The sequence below is a fragment of the Salvelinus alpinus genome, chromosome 1 (assembly GCF_045679555.1).
Source record: "Salvelinus alpinus chromosome 1, SLU_Salpinus.1, whole genome shotgun sequence".
Lineage (NCBI taxonomy): Eukaryota > Metazoa > Chordata > Actinopteri > Salmoniformes > Salmonidae > Salvelinus > Salvelinus alpinus.
Window position 1 is genome coordinate 62,785,223 of NC_092086.1, and position 14,884 is coordinate 62,800,106.

The 14,884-nt window shown below is 44.7% G+C and overlaps 1 protein-coding gene across 2 annotated transcripts in view; it reads left to right on the plus strand.

Moving 5' to 3' along the window:
- p2rx1 (purinergic receptor P2X, ligand-gated ion channel, 1) overlaps nucleotides 1–14,884 on the plus strand; it is a 48,088-nt gene that overhangs the window by 1,519 nt on the left and 31,685 nt on the right. The gene's annotated exons all lie outside the window — the stretch shown is intronic.

Below are 14,884 nucleotides of genomic sequence, written 5' to 3' on the forward strand. Positions count from 1 at the left end.
CAATGTTGCGACTGCTATCAGCCTCCAAAGATTATCCAACTTGGATAAACGTTTGGAGGTAAGGGAGTGGCCGAAATTGACACAATTGTTACCCGGAGGAAAATTGGGGAGGGTCATATTTTTTTCAATTTCAGTCAGTGGGAGGGTTTAGTATTTTTTGATTTAGTCCAGGGAGGGTCATGTAATTTGTAATCAATTAACAAACCTAACACAGTCGTAAATATATGCGCTGGCGGTAGCACTATAGGTTCAGGGGTGTGTCAGAAATATTTTTGCAATCTTTACATTCAGAAATGATCTTTACAGTGCTTGGTGGTGGTGGTGCGAAAGGGCTGGGTTTTAATGATTAAACCAGTTGTGGGTGTGTCGAGGCTTAGCCCCTCACTGGCCGATATGTGGTTGCTTCAAGTTGTGTATTTATGATATTTTATGTATGTATTGCCATGGAATCAACTCCAATTCAAATGTTAGTCCCGTTATAGTTTGTTAAACAGCTTACAGAAATGAAATAACAAAATGTATCTTTGCCATCTTTGCAAAATATGTTAACTTGAACCTGTTTGCAGTCAACATTGTTCTAAGTAATTGCATGGCTTCAATGTGGAAATATACAGCCTACATAGCATTCTCACTGATATAGGGGCTCGGCCTACTGTATATTGCATTATGGCTGAGCATGGACATGCCAAACGGTGTCAATAAGCAAGGTAAAATGAATTATTGATAAGGCCTAAAAACAGAGCAAATAATTCTAATCAAATTCTTAACAAAACAACAACTTGTTTTAAATCGGCTATGTCTAAATAGACTTACTGGCACCATCATTGATCCCTATGGGCATATAATAGGGTATTAAAACAAGGCAGACTAAGCACATCCAAACTTTTCACAAATATCCAATATAAAGAGAAAGGGAGAATATCCACTCACCGTTATACTTTTCCCTTCAGAAATAAATCATACCCCTTGACTTTTTCCACATTTTGTCGCTTTACAGCCTTATTCTAAAAACATTTTTTTTTTAATTCTCAGCAATCTACACACAATACCCCATAATGACAAAGTGAAAGCTTATTTACATAAGTATTCAGACCCTTTGCTTTGAGAGTCGATATTGAGCTCAGGTGCATCCTGTTTCCATTGATCATCCTTGAGATGTTTCTACAACTTGATTGGAGTCCACCTGTGGTAAATTCAATTGATTGGACATGATTTGGAAAGGCACACACCTGTCTATATAAGGTCCCACATTTGACAGTGCATGTCAGAGCAAAATCCAAGCCATGAAGTCGAAGGAATTGTCCGTAGAGCTCCGAGACAAGATTGTGTCGAGGCACAGATCTGGGGAAGCGTACCAAAACATTTTTCAGCAGCAGGCACTGGGAGACTAGTCAGGAACGAGACAAAGATTAACGGAGCAAAGTACAGAGAGATCCTTGATGAAAAACTGCTCCAGAGTGCTCAGGACCTCAGACTGGGACGAAGGTTCACCTTCCAACAGGACAACAACCCTAAGCACACAGCCAAGACAACGCAGGGTGCTTCGGGACAAGTCTCTGAATGTCCTTGAGTGGCCCAGCCAGAGCCCGAATTTGAACCTGATCAAGCATTTCTGGAAAAACCTGAAAATAACTGTGCAGCAACGCTCCCCATCCAACTGAACAGAGCTTGAGAGGATCTGCAGAGAGGAATGGGAGAACCTCCCCAAATACATGTGTGACAAACTTGTAGCATCATACCCAAGAAGACTCGAGGCAGTAATCGCTGCCAAAGGTGCTTTAACAAAGTACTGAGTAAAGGGTCTGAATACTTAAATAAATGTGATATTTCAGTGTTTTATTTTATTGTGTGTAGATTGATGAGGGAAAAAAACGATTTAATCAATTTTAGAATAAGGCGTAACAAAATGTGGAAAAAGTCAAGGGGTCTGAATACTTTCTTAATGCACTGTACATATTGGAACCATCTTACAGATCACATTCACATCTCCAGAAGTTGCATTGCATGTGCACCATGGACGTTCTTACCATAAAACCAGGACATTGTGATTCATTCTAATTTTGGTTTTAATCAAATTAAATAAAAAAAAACAAGCTATCTGTTCATTTTTTTCAACAACAATACATTTATGTAAAATATAATGATTTCATAAAATCACCAGGATACAATAGGCTAGACACATTGGTGTTGATCCAGCCTTCATTAAATTAGGCCTAGGGTAAGGGTAGCCTACGGAGGAATTTTGGTTTTAAAAATGGGAAATGGCAACAAGCAATTGTTACAGGAAAATAACTTCTAAATACGATGTTTACCGGTACTCACCACAGTTCTCATGTAATTTCCTGATGGGCATGGACACATGTAGCCTACATCATGGAGGGGGTTTTATGCACCTCCAAAGCATGGCTAAAATTATGTAGGCCTGCCAACAATAGATAGACAAAAAGGGAAAGTCAGCTTACTGTTTTTTATCTTCAGGGCTCCACCTCGTCCCGATGCGTTGTCCATTATTTCCAAGGTGTTTATCCCTTACTTAAATAATAATTAAACCAAAAATGCCTTATTAGGCTATACAGTCATTCTACAGTACCTTTTAAATCACTTTTAGAAATATGAGTTTGTCCAGTCTTTGGTTTGAGGATCATGCAGTGAGCTTTGCATGCCTAGTTTGTTAATTTAGCCTAGCAGATGCTCTTATATTCCCATGCCCTAATCACAGTCAACAAAAAATCTATTTTGTAACAACAATATCATGGAATAGAATAAATTAGAAAATGATCGTTTCCGTAATAAAAAAAAGCTAGTTCTACAAGTGCATATAGGCCTACCTACCTATACCTATATATGCAGCTACTGTGTTAAAAACAAATGGCTTTTATCGAATTCATGTTCTGTTGTGGTATTAAACGATTCTGCTCGTCTCCATTCATGTAAAATTGTGTAGAAGTGCATGAAATGCATTTACTCAAGGTTATTTTTCCTCGGACCGCAAATAAGATGATAGATTCATGCATTGCTTTTATTATCATGGTGATATTTTCACCGCTAACCTTGTCAGCGGCAGAATGTGCATCCACACGCTGGCTACTTTGTCATGTAGGCTAATGCTTACAAAACGAAGAACAGTTTCTAAAACCACAAATCTAAAGCATCTGGTCTGTCCTAAGAGTGAGGGTAAACGTTAGGCATGTTCTCTGCTATCCACTTTATGTTGTAATTATTATTTTAGGTATTGTGGAGGGTCAATTTGACGTCTGCAGTGGCCATAAAGCATTTATTGCGATGCGGCCTCCGCATAAATTAGGGCATTCATACTTCTTGTGCTTCGCAGGAACAGAGCAGAGCTGTTGTGAAGGAAGTTGTCAAGGAAGTGAGTTTGTGTTTATACAGGACCTCCCGGCCCCAGGACCTCCCTCGTTTGACATTATCGATCATAGTCTGCTGCTGGAAAAACGTATATGTTATGGATTTACACCCCCTGTTATATTGTGGATAAAGAGTTACCTGTCTAACAGAACACAGAGGTTGTTCCTTAATGGAAGCCTCTCCAACATAATCCAGGTAGAATCAGGAATTCCCCAGGGCAGCTATCTAGGCCTCTTACTTTTAAAAATCTTTACTAACGACATGCCACTGGCTTTGAGTAAAGCCATTGTGTCTATGTATGCAAATGACTCAACACTATACAAGTCAGCTACTACAGCGACTGAAATGACTGCAACACTTAACAAAGAGCTGCAGTTAGTTTCAGAATGGGTGGCAAGGAATAAGTTATTCCTAAATATTTCAAAAAACTAAAAGCATTGTATTTGGGACAAATCATTCAATAAACCCTAAATCTTGTAAAAAATAATGTGGAAACTGAGCAATTTGAGGTGACTAAACTGCTTGGAGTAACCTGGATTGTAAACTGCCGTGGTCAAAACATATTGCCACAGTAGATAAGATGGGGAGAAGTCTGTCCATAATAAAGCGCTGCTCTATATTCTTAACAACACTATCAACAAGGCAGGTCCTACAGGCTCCAGTTTTGTCGCACCTGGACTACTTTTCAGTCGTGTGGTCAGGTGGCACAAAGAGGGACTTAGGAAAATTGCAATTGGCTCAGAACAGGGCAGCACGGCTGGCCCTTGGATGTACACAGAGAGCTAATGTTAATAATATGCATGTCAATCTCTCCTGGCTCAAAGTGGAGGAGAGATTGACTTCATCACTACTTGTGAGAGGTATTGACACGTTGAAAGCACCGAGCTGTCTGTTTAAACAACAGCTCAGACACCCATGCATACCCCACAAGACATGCCACCAGAGGTATCTTCACAGTTCCCAAGTCCAGAACAGACTATGGGAGGCGCACAGTATGTCCATGACTTCATGGAACTCTATTCCACATCAGGTAATTGATGCAAGCAGTAGAATCAGATTTTAAAAAACAGATAAAAATACACCTTATGGAACAGTGGGGACTGTGAAGCAACACAAACATAGGCACAGACACATGCATATACACACATCATAACATACTCACTATTTTTAATTTAAAAAAATGTATTTCACCTTTATTTAACCTGGTAGGCCAGTTGAGAACAAGTTCTCATTTACAAATGCGACCTGGCCAAGATAAAGCAAAGCAGTGCGACAAAAACAACAACACAGAGTTACACATAAACAAAGGTACAGTCAATAACACAATAGAAAAATCTTATGTACAGTGTGTGCAACTATACACACGTACACATGGATTTTGTTTTGTAGATATGTGGTAATGGAGTAACGGCCTGAGGGCACACACTTAGTGTGTTGTGAAATCTGATATGAATGTATTGTAATGTTTTAAAATTGTGTAACTGCCTTAATTTTGTCGGACCTCAGGAAGCAGCTAATGGGAACCCATAATAAAGACAAATACAAATACCTACCGTCAACCAATCATGTCAGTGTGGAGCTATACAGAACCTTCCACATTGTAATTTTTTGGGGGAGGAGCACGGCAATGTGGTATGGAGCTCAATTTGGCCTCTGCATGCCTCGGAGGCTCCGCAACTACGTCACACCGTCCTTATGGTGCCTCCAACCATATTTTCGGATCAAGCATAAAAGCCTATTTATTTTTTAACTCAAAGCAATGAGCCCAATCAGTCCTCTATGACAGCAAAATCATAAACAGTAGAGTAGGCGAATTAGTCCTTCGTTTTGGGGTTATGCTTAGGTATAGCAATTTGGCTAATCTGTATTTCCAAATTTCAAAGTCCTGTTTTTGAAGATTAAGGGGTATTAAATTGGAATGACTTAAAATCTGGTAGAGTTTTTAGCCTAGTCATATTAGTATCTGTAGTAGAATGGAATAGGTTAGAAATAGTCTACATAACCAACCCATAAAGTAAAATGCAACATCCATTTATGGCCAGCTATGTAAACTCTAACATTAATTTATCCTGCAATAGATGTTCAATTGGTAATACACATTTTTGTCTTCTGCTAATGCCTCTTAACTAGGTTGACGTTTATTGGGACGAGTCTTGTTCTTAAGGCAGAACTGAGTGATTTTCAGCTGCAAATCCCAAATTTGCTGAATTGTAAAAAACTATTTATTGGGTTGCTTTTTGGTCTTAATAATTTAGGGTTAGGTATTAGGGTTAGCAGTGTGGTTAAGGTTAGGGCTATTTAAGGTTAGGATTAGGCATAAGAGCTAGCTATGTGGTAAGGTTAAGGTTAGGTTTAAAAATCAGATTTTATGACTTTGTGGCTGTTCCAACTACTAACCTTAAGGGAAAAGTAATCTAAAAGTAACTGAAAGTAATCAAGTAATCAGGTTGCGTTGCTGAGTTTGGGTAATCCAGAAGTTACGTTACTGATTAACATTTTGGACAGGTAACTAGTAACTGTAATGGATTACATTTAGAAAGTAATCTAGTGTACCCAACCTAATGACTTGATTTTTTTTAGTAGGTTGATCAGCTTTAATATTGCGCATAGATTGTTGCTTCCATCAATGTAATTGTCTGCATCATTTACAATCCCCCATATATTTTTGGGGTGAATATATCTATATATATATACATACATCCACATATATACAGTGAGCTCCAAAATTACTGGCACCCCTGACTGGCAATGCACAAATAATACTTTAAAAAATATATAAACAATATAATTACAGAGATAAACTCAAAATACCAACATGTGAGAAATTACTGTACTTTATTAATGTTTCAATGGAAGCCACCAAAATCCTACAATTATTTAATGCAAAATAAATTTGACCAAAATCAAGGTTTCATAATTATTGGCACTCCTCATTTAGTACTTAGTGCAACCACCTCTGGCAAGGATAACAGCATGGAGTCCTTTCCTGTAATGTTTGACAAGGTTAAGGAACACATTTGGAGGGATTTTGGACCATTCCTCTAAGCAGATCCTTTCAAGATCCTTCACATTCTTAGGTTTGCGCTTATCAACTGCCCTCTTCAACTCAGTTCACAAGTATTCGATTGGATTGAGGTCCGGCGACTGAGATAGCCATGGCAGAACATTGATTTTGTTGTCACAGAACCATTTCTGTGTGGATCTTGAGGTATGTGTTGGGTCATTGTCATGTTGGAAAGTCCACCTACGGCCAAGTCCCAGCCTTCTGGCAGAGTGAACCAGATTGTCAGCCAAAATTGCCTGATATTTGGTTGAATTCATTATGTCATCAATCTTAACCAGTGCCCCTGGACCTCTGGAATTAAAACAGCCCAAAAAACATCACTGACCCACCAAGGCCTGCAATTCTTTCACAGTGATTCTTGGGTATTTTGTTGCTTCTCTCACCATCCTCCTCCCTATCCTGGGGGGCAAAAGACATTTGCGTCCTCTACCTGTGAGGTTTTCAACTGTTCCATATCTTTTTTTATAATTGCCCTGACAGTGCTCAGTGGTATATTCAATCGTTTATGGATCTTCTTGTAGCCATTACCAGATTTATGAAGGTCTACAACCATCTGTCTCTTTTGAACTGCCAGTTCTTTTGTTTTCTTCATGATGTTGGATGACAAAGAGCTATTGCATGCGTGTTACCTCATTTTTATACCCTAGTGAAACAATAAGTGATGTAATGGTGTAACGGATGTGAAATGGCTAGCTAGTTAGCGGGTACGCGCTAATAGCATTTCAATCGGTTACGTCACTTGCTCTGAGACCTGAAGTAGGGTTTCCCCTTGCTCTGCAAGGGCCGTGGCTTTTGTGGAGCGATGGGTAACGACGCTTCGTGGGCGACTGTTGTTGATGTGTGCAGAGGGTCCCTGGTTCGCGCCCGTGTCGGGGCGAGGGGACGTACTAAAGTTATACTGTTACATTGGTGCCGTGACCCGGATCACTGGTTGCTGCGGAAAAGGAGGAGGTTGAAAGGGGGGTGAGTGTAACGGATGTGAAATGGCTAGCTAGTTAGCGGGTACGCGCTAATAGCATTTCAATCGGTTACGTCACTTGCTCTGAGACCTGAAGTAGGGTTTCCCCTTGCTCTGCAAGGGCCGTGGCTTTTGTGGAGCGATGGGTAACGACGCTTCGTGGGCGACTGTTGTTGATGTGTGCAGAGGGTCCCTGGTTCGCGCCCGAGGTCGGGGCGAGGGGACGTACTAAAGTTATACTGTTACAATGGCTCAATATAGTTCCTTAAGACTTAGATAAACTTAAATAAGTGGAATTTAATTCCTGGTTTAATTTTGGTAGATGTTATTTACAATAATCTTTAAGGGTGCCATTAATTGTGAAACCTTGATTTGGAGGACATACATTTTTTATTAAATCAATAAACTATTTTGGTGAGTTCCATTGAAACATTAATAAATAACACTATTTCTCACATGTTGGTATATTGAGTTTACGTCTATAATTATATTGTTTATATTTTTAAAGTATTGTTTGTGCATTGCCAGCCAGGAGTGCCAGTAATTTTGGAGCCCACTCTGTATACATATAAACATTCATACATATACACATATGTATATATACAGTGGGGAGAACAAGTATTTGATACACTGCCGATTTTGCCGATTTTCCTACTTACAAAGCATGTAGAGGTCTGTAATTTTTATCATAGGTACACTTCAACTGTGAGAGACGGAATCTAAAACAAAAATCCCGAAAATCACATTGTATGATTTTTAAGTAATTAATTCGCATTTTATTGCATGACATAAGTATTTGATACATCAGAAAAGCAGAACTTAATATTTGGTACAGAATCCTTTGTTTGCAATTACAGAGATCATACGTTTCCTGTAGTTCTTGACCAGGTTTGCACACACTGCAGCAGGGATTTTGGCCCACTCCTTCATACAGACCTTCTCCAGATCCTTCAGGTTTCGGGGCTGTCGCTGGGCAATACGGACTTTCAGCTCCCTCCAAAGATTTTCTATTGGGTTCAGGTCTGGAGACTGGCTAGGCCACTCCAGGACCTTGAGATACTTCTTACGGAGCCACTCCTTAGTTGCCCTGGCTGTGTGTTTCGGGTCGTTGTCATGCTGGAAGACCCAGCCACGACCCATCATCAATGCTCTTACTGAGGGAAGGAGGTTGTTGGCTAAGATCTCGCAATACATGGCCCCATCCATCCTCCCCTCAATACGGTGCAGTCGTCCTGTCCCCTTTGCAGAAAAGCATCCCCAAAGAATGATGTTTCCACCTCCATGCTTCACGGTTGGGATGGTGTTCTTGGGGTTGTACTCATCCTTCTTCTTCCTCCAAACACGGCGAGTGGAGTTTAGACCAAAAAGCTCTATTTTTGAATCATCAGACCACATGACCTTCTCCCATTCCTCCTCTGGATCATCCAGATGGTCATTGGCAAACTTCAGACGGGCCTGGACATGCGCCTGCTTGAGCAGGGGGACCTTGTGTGCGCTGCAGGATTTTAATCCATGACGGCGTAGTGTGTTACTAATGGTTTTCTTTGAGACTGTGGTCCCAGCTCTCTTCAGGTCATTGACCAGGTCCTGCCGTGTAGTTCTGGGCTGATCCCTCACCTTCCTCATGATCATTGATGCCCCACGAGGTGAGATCTTGCATGGAGCCCCAGACCGAGGGTGATTGACCATCATCTTGAACTTCTTCTATTTTCTTCTATTTTCTAATAATTGCGCCAACAGTTGTTGCCTTCTCACCAAGCTGCTTGCCTATTGTCCTGTAGCCCATCCCAGCCTTGTGCAGGTCTACAATTTTATCCCTGATGTCCTTACACAGCTCTCTGGTCTTGGCCATTGTGGAGAGGTTGGAGTCTGTTTGATTGAGTGTGTGGACAGGTGTCTTTTATACAGGTAACGAGTTCAAACAGGTGCAGTTAATACAGGTAATGAGTGGAGAACAGGAGGGCTTCTTAAAGAAAAACTAACAGGTCTGTGAGAGCCGGAATTCTTACTGGTTGGTAGGTGATCAAATACTTATGTCATGCAATAAAATGCAAATGAATTACTTAAAAATCATACAATGTGATTTTCTGGATTTTTGTTTTAGATTCCATCTCTCACAGTTGAAGTGTACCTATGATAAAAATTACAGACCTCTACATGCTTTGTAAGTAGGAAAACCTGCAAAATCGGCAGTGTATCAAATACTTGTTCTCCCCACTGTACATGCATACACATACATATTTATATACATATATGCACATACACTTTAAAAAAAAATATACCTTCCTTTATTATTCCCCGCAAACCCTACCACCCTTCTCCTAATTGGAGTAAACTAATGAACAATAACACTTACAATTGAAGTCAGAAGTTTACATACACCTTAGCCTAATACATTTAAACTACATTTTTCACAATTCCTGGCATTTAATTCAAGTAAAAATTCCCTGTTTTAGGTCAGTTTGGATCACCACTTTATTTTACGAAGGTGAAATGTCAGAATAAAAGTAGAGAGAATTATTTATTTCAGCTTTTATTTCTTTCATCACATTCCCAGTGGGTCAGAAGTTTACATACACTCAATTAGTATTTGGTAGCATTGCCTTTAAATTGTTTAACTTGGGTCAAACATTTCGGGTAGCCTTCCTCAAGCTTCCCACAATAAGTTTGGTGAATTTTGGCCCATTCCTCCTGACAGAGCTGGTGTAGCTGATTCAGGTTTGTAGGCCTCCTTGCTCACACAAGATTTTTCAGTTCTGCCCACCAATTTTCTATGCGATTGAGGTCAGGGCTTTGTGATGGCCATTCCAATACCTTGACTTTGTTGTCCTTAAGCCATTTTGCCACAACTTTGGAAGTATGCTTGGGGTCATTGTCCATTTGGAAGACCCATTTGCGACCAAGCTTTAACTTCCTGACTGATGTCTTGAGATGTTGCTTCAATATATTCACATACTTTTCTTACCTCATGATGCCATCTATTTTGTGAAGTGCACCATTCCCTCCTGCAGCATAGCACCCCCACAACATGATGCTGCTACCCCCGTGCTTCACGGTTGGGATGGTGTTCTTCGGCTTGCAAGCCTCCCCCTTTTTCCTCCAAACATAATGATGGTCATTATGGCAAAACAGTTCTATTTTTGTTACATCAGACCAGAGGACATTTCTCCAAAAAGTACGATCTTTGTCCCCATGTGCAGTTGCAAACTATAGTCTGGCTTTTTTATGTGTCAGAGCTGCTAGGAGAACTGGGTGGATGAAGTCAAGCGCAGAGAACAGGTTTCAAGAAACGTGGATTTAATTTTCCAATACACAGGGAAAACGATCATGCCCTAAAACACACGGGCGCATGAAAAGATGAGTCCAAAAACATCGGACTAAACTGTTCCGAGAAAATTACAAAATCCACATACAAATCCAACACCAACATAACAGAAAACAAGCCCGCACAACAGCCAGCGGGCTACCTACCCTTAAATAGCCTACCCACCAAACTAAACTCAAAACAGGTGCACCCAATCAGCCCAAACTAACAGAAACAAAAAGAAAAGAATCGATGGCAGCTAGTAGACCGGTGACGACGACCGCCGAGCGCCGCCCGAACAGGAAGAGGCACCATCCTCGGCGGGATTCGTGACAGTACCCCCCCTCTGACGCGCGGCTCCCGCAGCGCGCCGACCCCGGCCTCGAGGACGACCCGGTGGAAATCAGCCAAGAGGGAAGGATCTAAAATGTCTCTCCCCGGTACCCAGCACCTCTCCTCCGGACCGTACCCCTCCCAGTCAACGAGGTACTGCAGGCCCCTCACCCGGCGTCTCGAGTCCAGAATAGCTCGTACAGCGTACGCCGGGGACCCCTCGATATCCAGAGGGGGCGGAGGGACCTCCGGTACCTCACCTTCCTGAAGGGGACCAGCTACCACCGGCCTGAGGAGAGACACATGAAACGAGGGGTTAATACGATAGTAAGAAGGGAGTTGTAATCTATAACACACCTCGTTTATCCTCCTCAGGACTTTAAATGGCCCCACACACTGCGGCCCCAGCTTCCGGCAGGGCAGGCGGAGGGGCAGGTTTCGGGTCGAGAGCCAGACCCTGTCCCCTGGTGCGAACACAGGGGCCTCACTGCGGTGGCGGTCAGCGCTCCTCTTCTGCCGCTCACTGGCCTGCCTGAGAGAGGCCTGGACTGCCCGCCAGGTCTCTTTAGAGCGTACCCACTCCTCCACCGCAGGAGCTTCGGTCTGGCTCTGATGCCACGGAGCCAGGACCGGCTGGTACCCCAATACGCATTCAAATGGCGACATGTTAGTTGAGGAGTGGCGGAGTGAGTTCTGGGCCAACTCTGCCCACGGGACGTACCTTGCCCATTCTCCTGGCCGGTCCTGACAATACGACCTCAGAAACCTACCCACCTCCTGGTTCACTCTTTCCACCTGCCCATTACTTTCGGGGTGATACCCAGAGGTAAGGCTGACCGAGACCCCCAGACGCTCCATAAACGCCCTCCATACCCGGGACGTGAACTGGGGACCTCGATCAGATACGATGTCCTCCGGCACCCCGTAGTGCCGGAAGACGTGGGTAAATAGAGCCTCCGCAGTCTGTAGGGCCGTAGGGAGACCAGGCAATGGAAGGAGACGACAGGACTTAGAAAACCGATCCACAACGACCAAAACGGTAGTGTTCCCCTGAGACGGGGGAAGATCAGTCAGGAAATCTACCGATAAATGAGACCATGGCCGTTGTGGAACCGGGAGGGGTTGTAACTTCCCTCTAGGCAGGTGCCTAGGAGCCTTACTCTGTGCGCATACCGAGCAGGAAGAGACATAGAGTCTCACGTCCTTAGCCAAGGTGGGCCACCAGTATTTCCCTCTAAGACCCCGCACTGTCCTCTCAATCCCTGGATGACCCGAAGAAGGTAGTGTATGAGCCCACCGAATCAATCGATCACGAACACCAAACGGTACGTACCTCAGGCCAGTAGGACACTGAGACGGCACAGGTTCTACCCTCAACGCCCGCTCGATGTCCGCGTCCAACTCCCATACCACCGGGGCCACCAGACACGAGGCTGGAAGAATGGGAGTCGGATCGATGGGCCGGTCATCCGTGTCATAGAGACGAGACAGCGCGTCGGCCTTAGTGTTGAGGGAACCTGGTCGGTAAGAGATCGTAAATCTAAAACGAGTAAAGAACATGGCCCACCTAGCTTGACGCGGATTCAGTCTCTTCGCCTCTCGGATATACTCCAGATTGCGGTGGTCAGTCCAGATGAGAAAAGGGTATTTAGCCCCCTCAAGCCAGTGTCTCCACACCTTCAGGGCTTTTACCATAGCTAGTAACTCCCGGTCCCCCACATCATAGTTCCGCTCCGCCGGCTCCAGCTTCTTAGAAAAGAAAGCACAGGGACGGAGCTTCGGTGGTGTGCCCGAGCGCTGTTATAGCACGGCTCCAACACCAGCCTCGGACGCATCCACCTCCACTATGAACGCTAACGAAGGGTCCGGATGCGCCAACACTGGAGCCTCCATAAACCTTGCCTTCAACTGGTTGAAGGCTCCATCTGCCTCGACCGACCACCGTAGACGCACCGGGCCCCCCTTCAGCAGTGAGGTAATGGGTGCCGCCACTTGGCCAAAACCCCGGATAAACCTCCGGTAGTAATTGTCAAACCCTAAAAACCGCTGCACCTCCTTTACCGTGGTTGGAGTCGGGCAATTACGCACGGCGTTAACGCGGTCACACTCCATCATCACCCCCGAGGTGGAAATGCGATAACCCAGGAAGGAAACGGCTGGTTTGGAGAACACACATTTCTCAGCCTTGACGTACAGGTCATGCTCCAGCAGTCGCCTAAGCACCCTGCGCACCAGGGAGACATGCGCGGCGCGTGTGGCAGAATAGATCAAGATGTCATCAATATATACTACCACACCCTGCCCCTGCAAGTCCCTGAGAATCTCATCTACAAAGGATTGGAAGACGGCTGGAGCATTCTTCAACCCATACGGCATGACGAGGTACTCATAGTGGCCTGATGTGGTACTAAACGCTGTTTTCCACTCGTCTCCTCCCCGAATACGCACCAGATTATACGCGCTCCTGAGGTCCAGTTTTGTGAAAAAACGTGCTCCGTGGAATGATTCCATCGCCGTAGCGATGAGAGGTAGTGGATAACTAAATCCCACTGTGATTGAATTTAGACCTCGATAATCAATGCACGGACGCAGACCTCCCTCCTTTTTTCTCACAAAAAAGAAACTCGAGGAGACGGGTGACATGGAGGGCCGAATGAACCCTTGTCCCAGAGCTTCCGTGACATATGTCTCCATAGCCAACGTCTCCTCCTGTGACAATGGGTACACGTGACTCCTGGGAAGTGCAGCGTTCTCCTGGAGGTTTATCACGCAATCCCACCGTCGATGAGGTGGTAATTTAGTCGCTTCCTTCTTACTAAAAGCGATAGCCAAATCGGCATATTCTGGGGGAATGCGCACAGTGGAAACCTGGTCTGGACTCTCCACCGATGTGGCACCGATGGAAACTCCCACACACCTACCTGAACACTCATCTGACCACCCCTGAAGAGCTCCCTGTCGCCAGGAAATGAGGGGATTGTGAATAGCTAGCCAGGGAACCCCCAAAACCACTGGAAACCCAGGTGAATCGATAAGGTAAAAGCTGATCTGCTCCCTATGATCCCCCTGGGTTACCATGTCCAGCGGAATCGTGGCCTCCCTGACCAACCCTGATCCTAACGGTCGGCTATCTAGGGAGTGCACGGGAAAAGGTGGGTCTATCTGCACCAGCGGAATACCCAACTTACGGGCGAGTCCGCGATCCATAAAACTCCCAGCTGCGCCTGAATCGACTAGCGCCTTATGCTGAAGAGAGGGGAAAAACGCAGGGAAAAAATAACCAAAAACATGTGACCAACAGGGAGCTCTGGGTGAGTCTTGTGCCTACTCACCTGGGGTGGCCGAGGAGTATTCCGCCTGCCATCTCGACTCCCAGATGGACTCCTCCAGCACCGGTCCGAAGTGTGTCCTCTCCGGCCACAGTAGGTGCAAGAGGAGCCACCTCCTCTGGTCCCCCTAGATGCAGCTCCTCCCAACTCCATCGGAGTTGGAGCGGGAGGGCTGGGAGGTGGAATGGACAGGACCCCCTCTGAACGCCCGCGGGCAGCTAGCAAGTTATCTAGTCGGATCGACATGTCTATCAGTTCATCGAGGGAGAGTGTGGTGTCCCGACAAGATAGCTCCCGACGGACGTCCTCCCGGAGGCTGCAACGGTAATGGTCTATTAAGGCCCTGTCATTCCACCCCGCACCAGCAGCCAAGGTCCGGAACTCTAAAGCGAACTCCTGGGCGCTCCTCGTCTCCTGTCTGAGGTGGAACAGACGCTCACCCGTCGCTCGGCCCTCTGGTGGGTGGTCGAACACAGCCCGAAACCGGCGGGTGAACTCCGCGTAATGGTCCCGAGCCGAGTCTGGGCTGT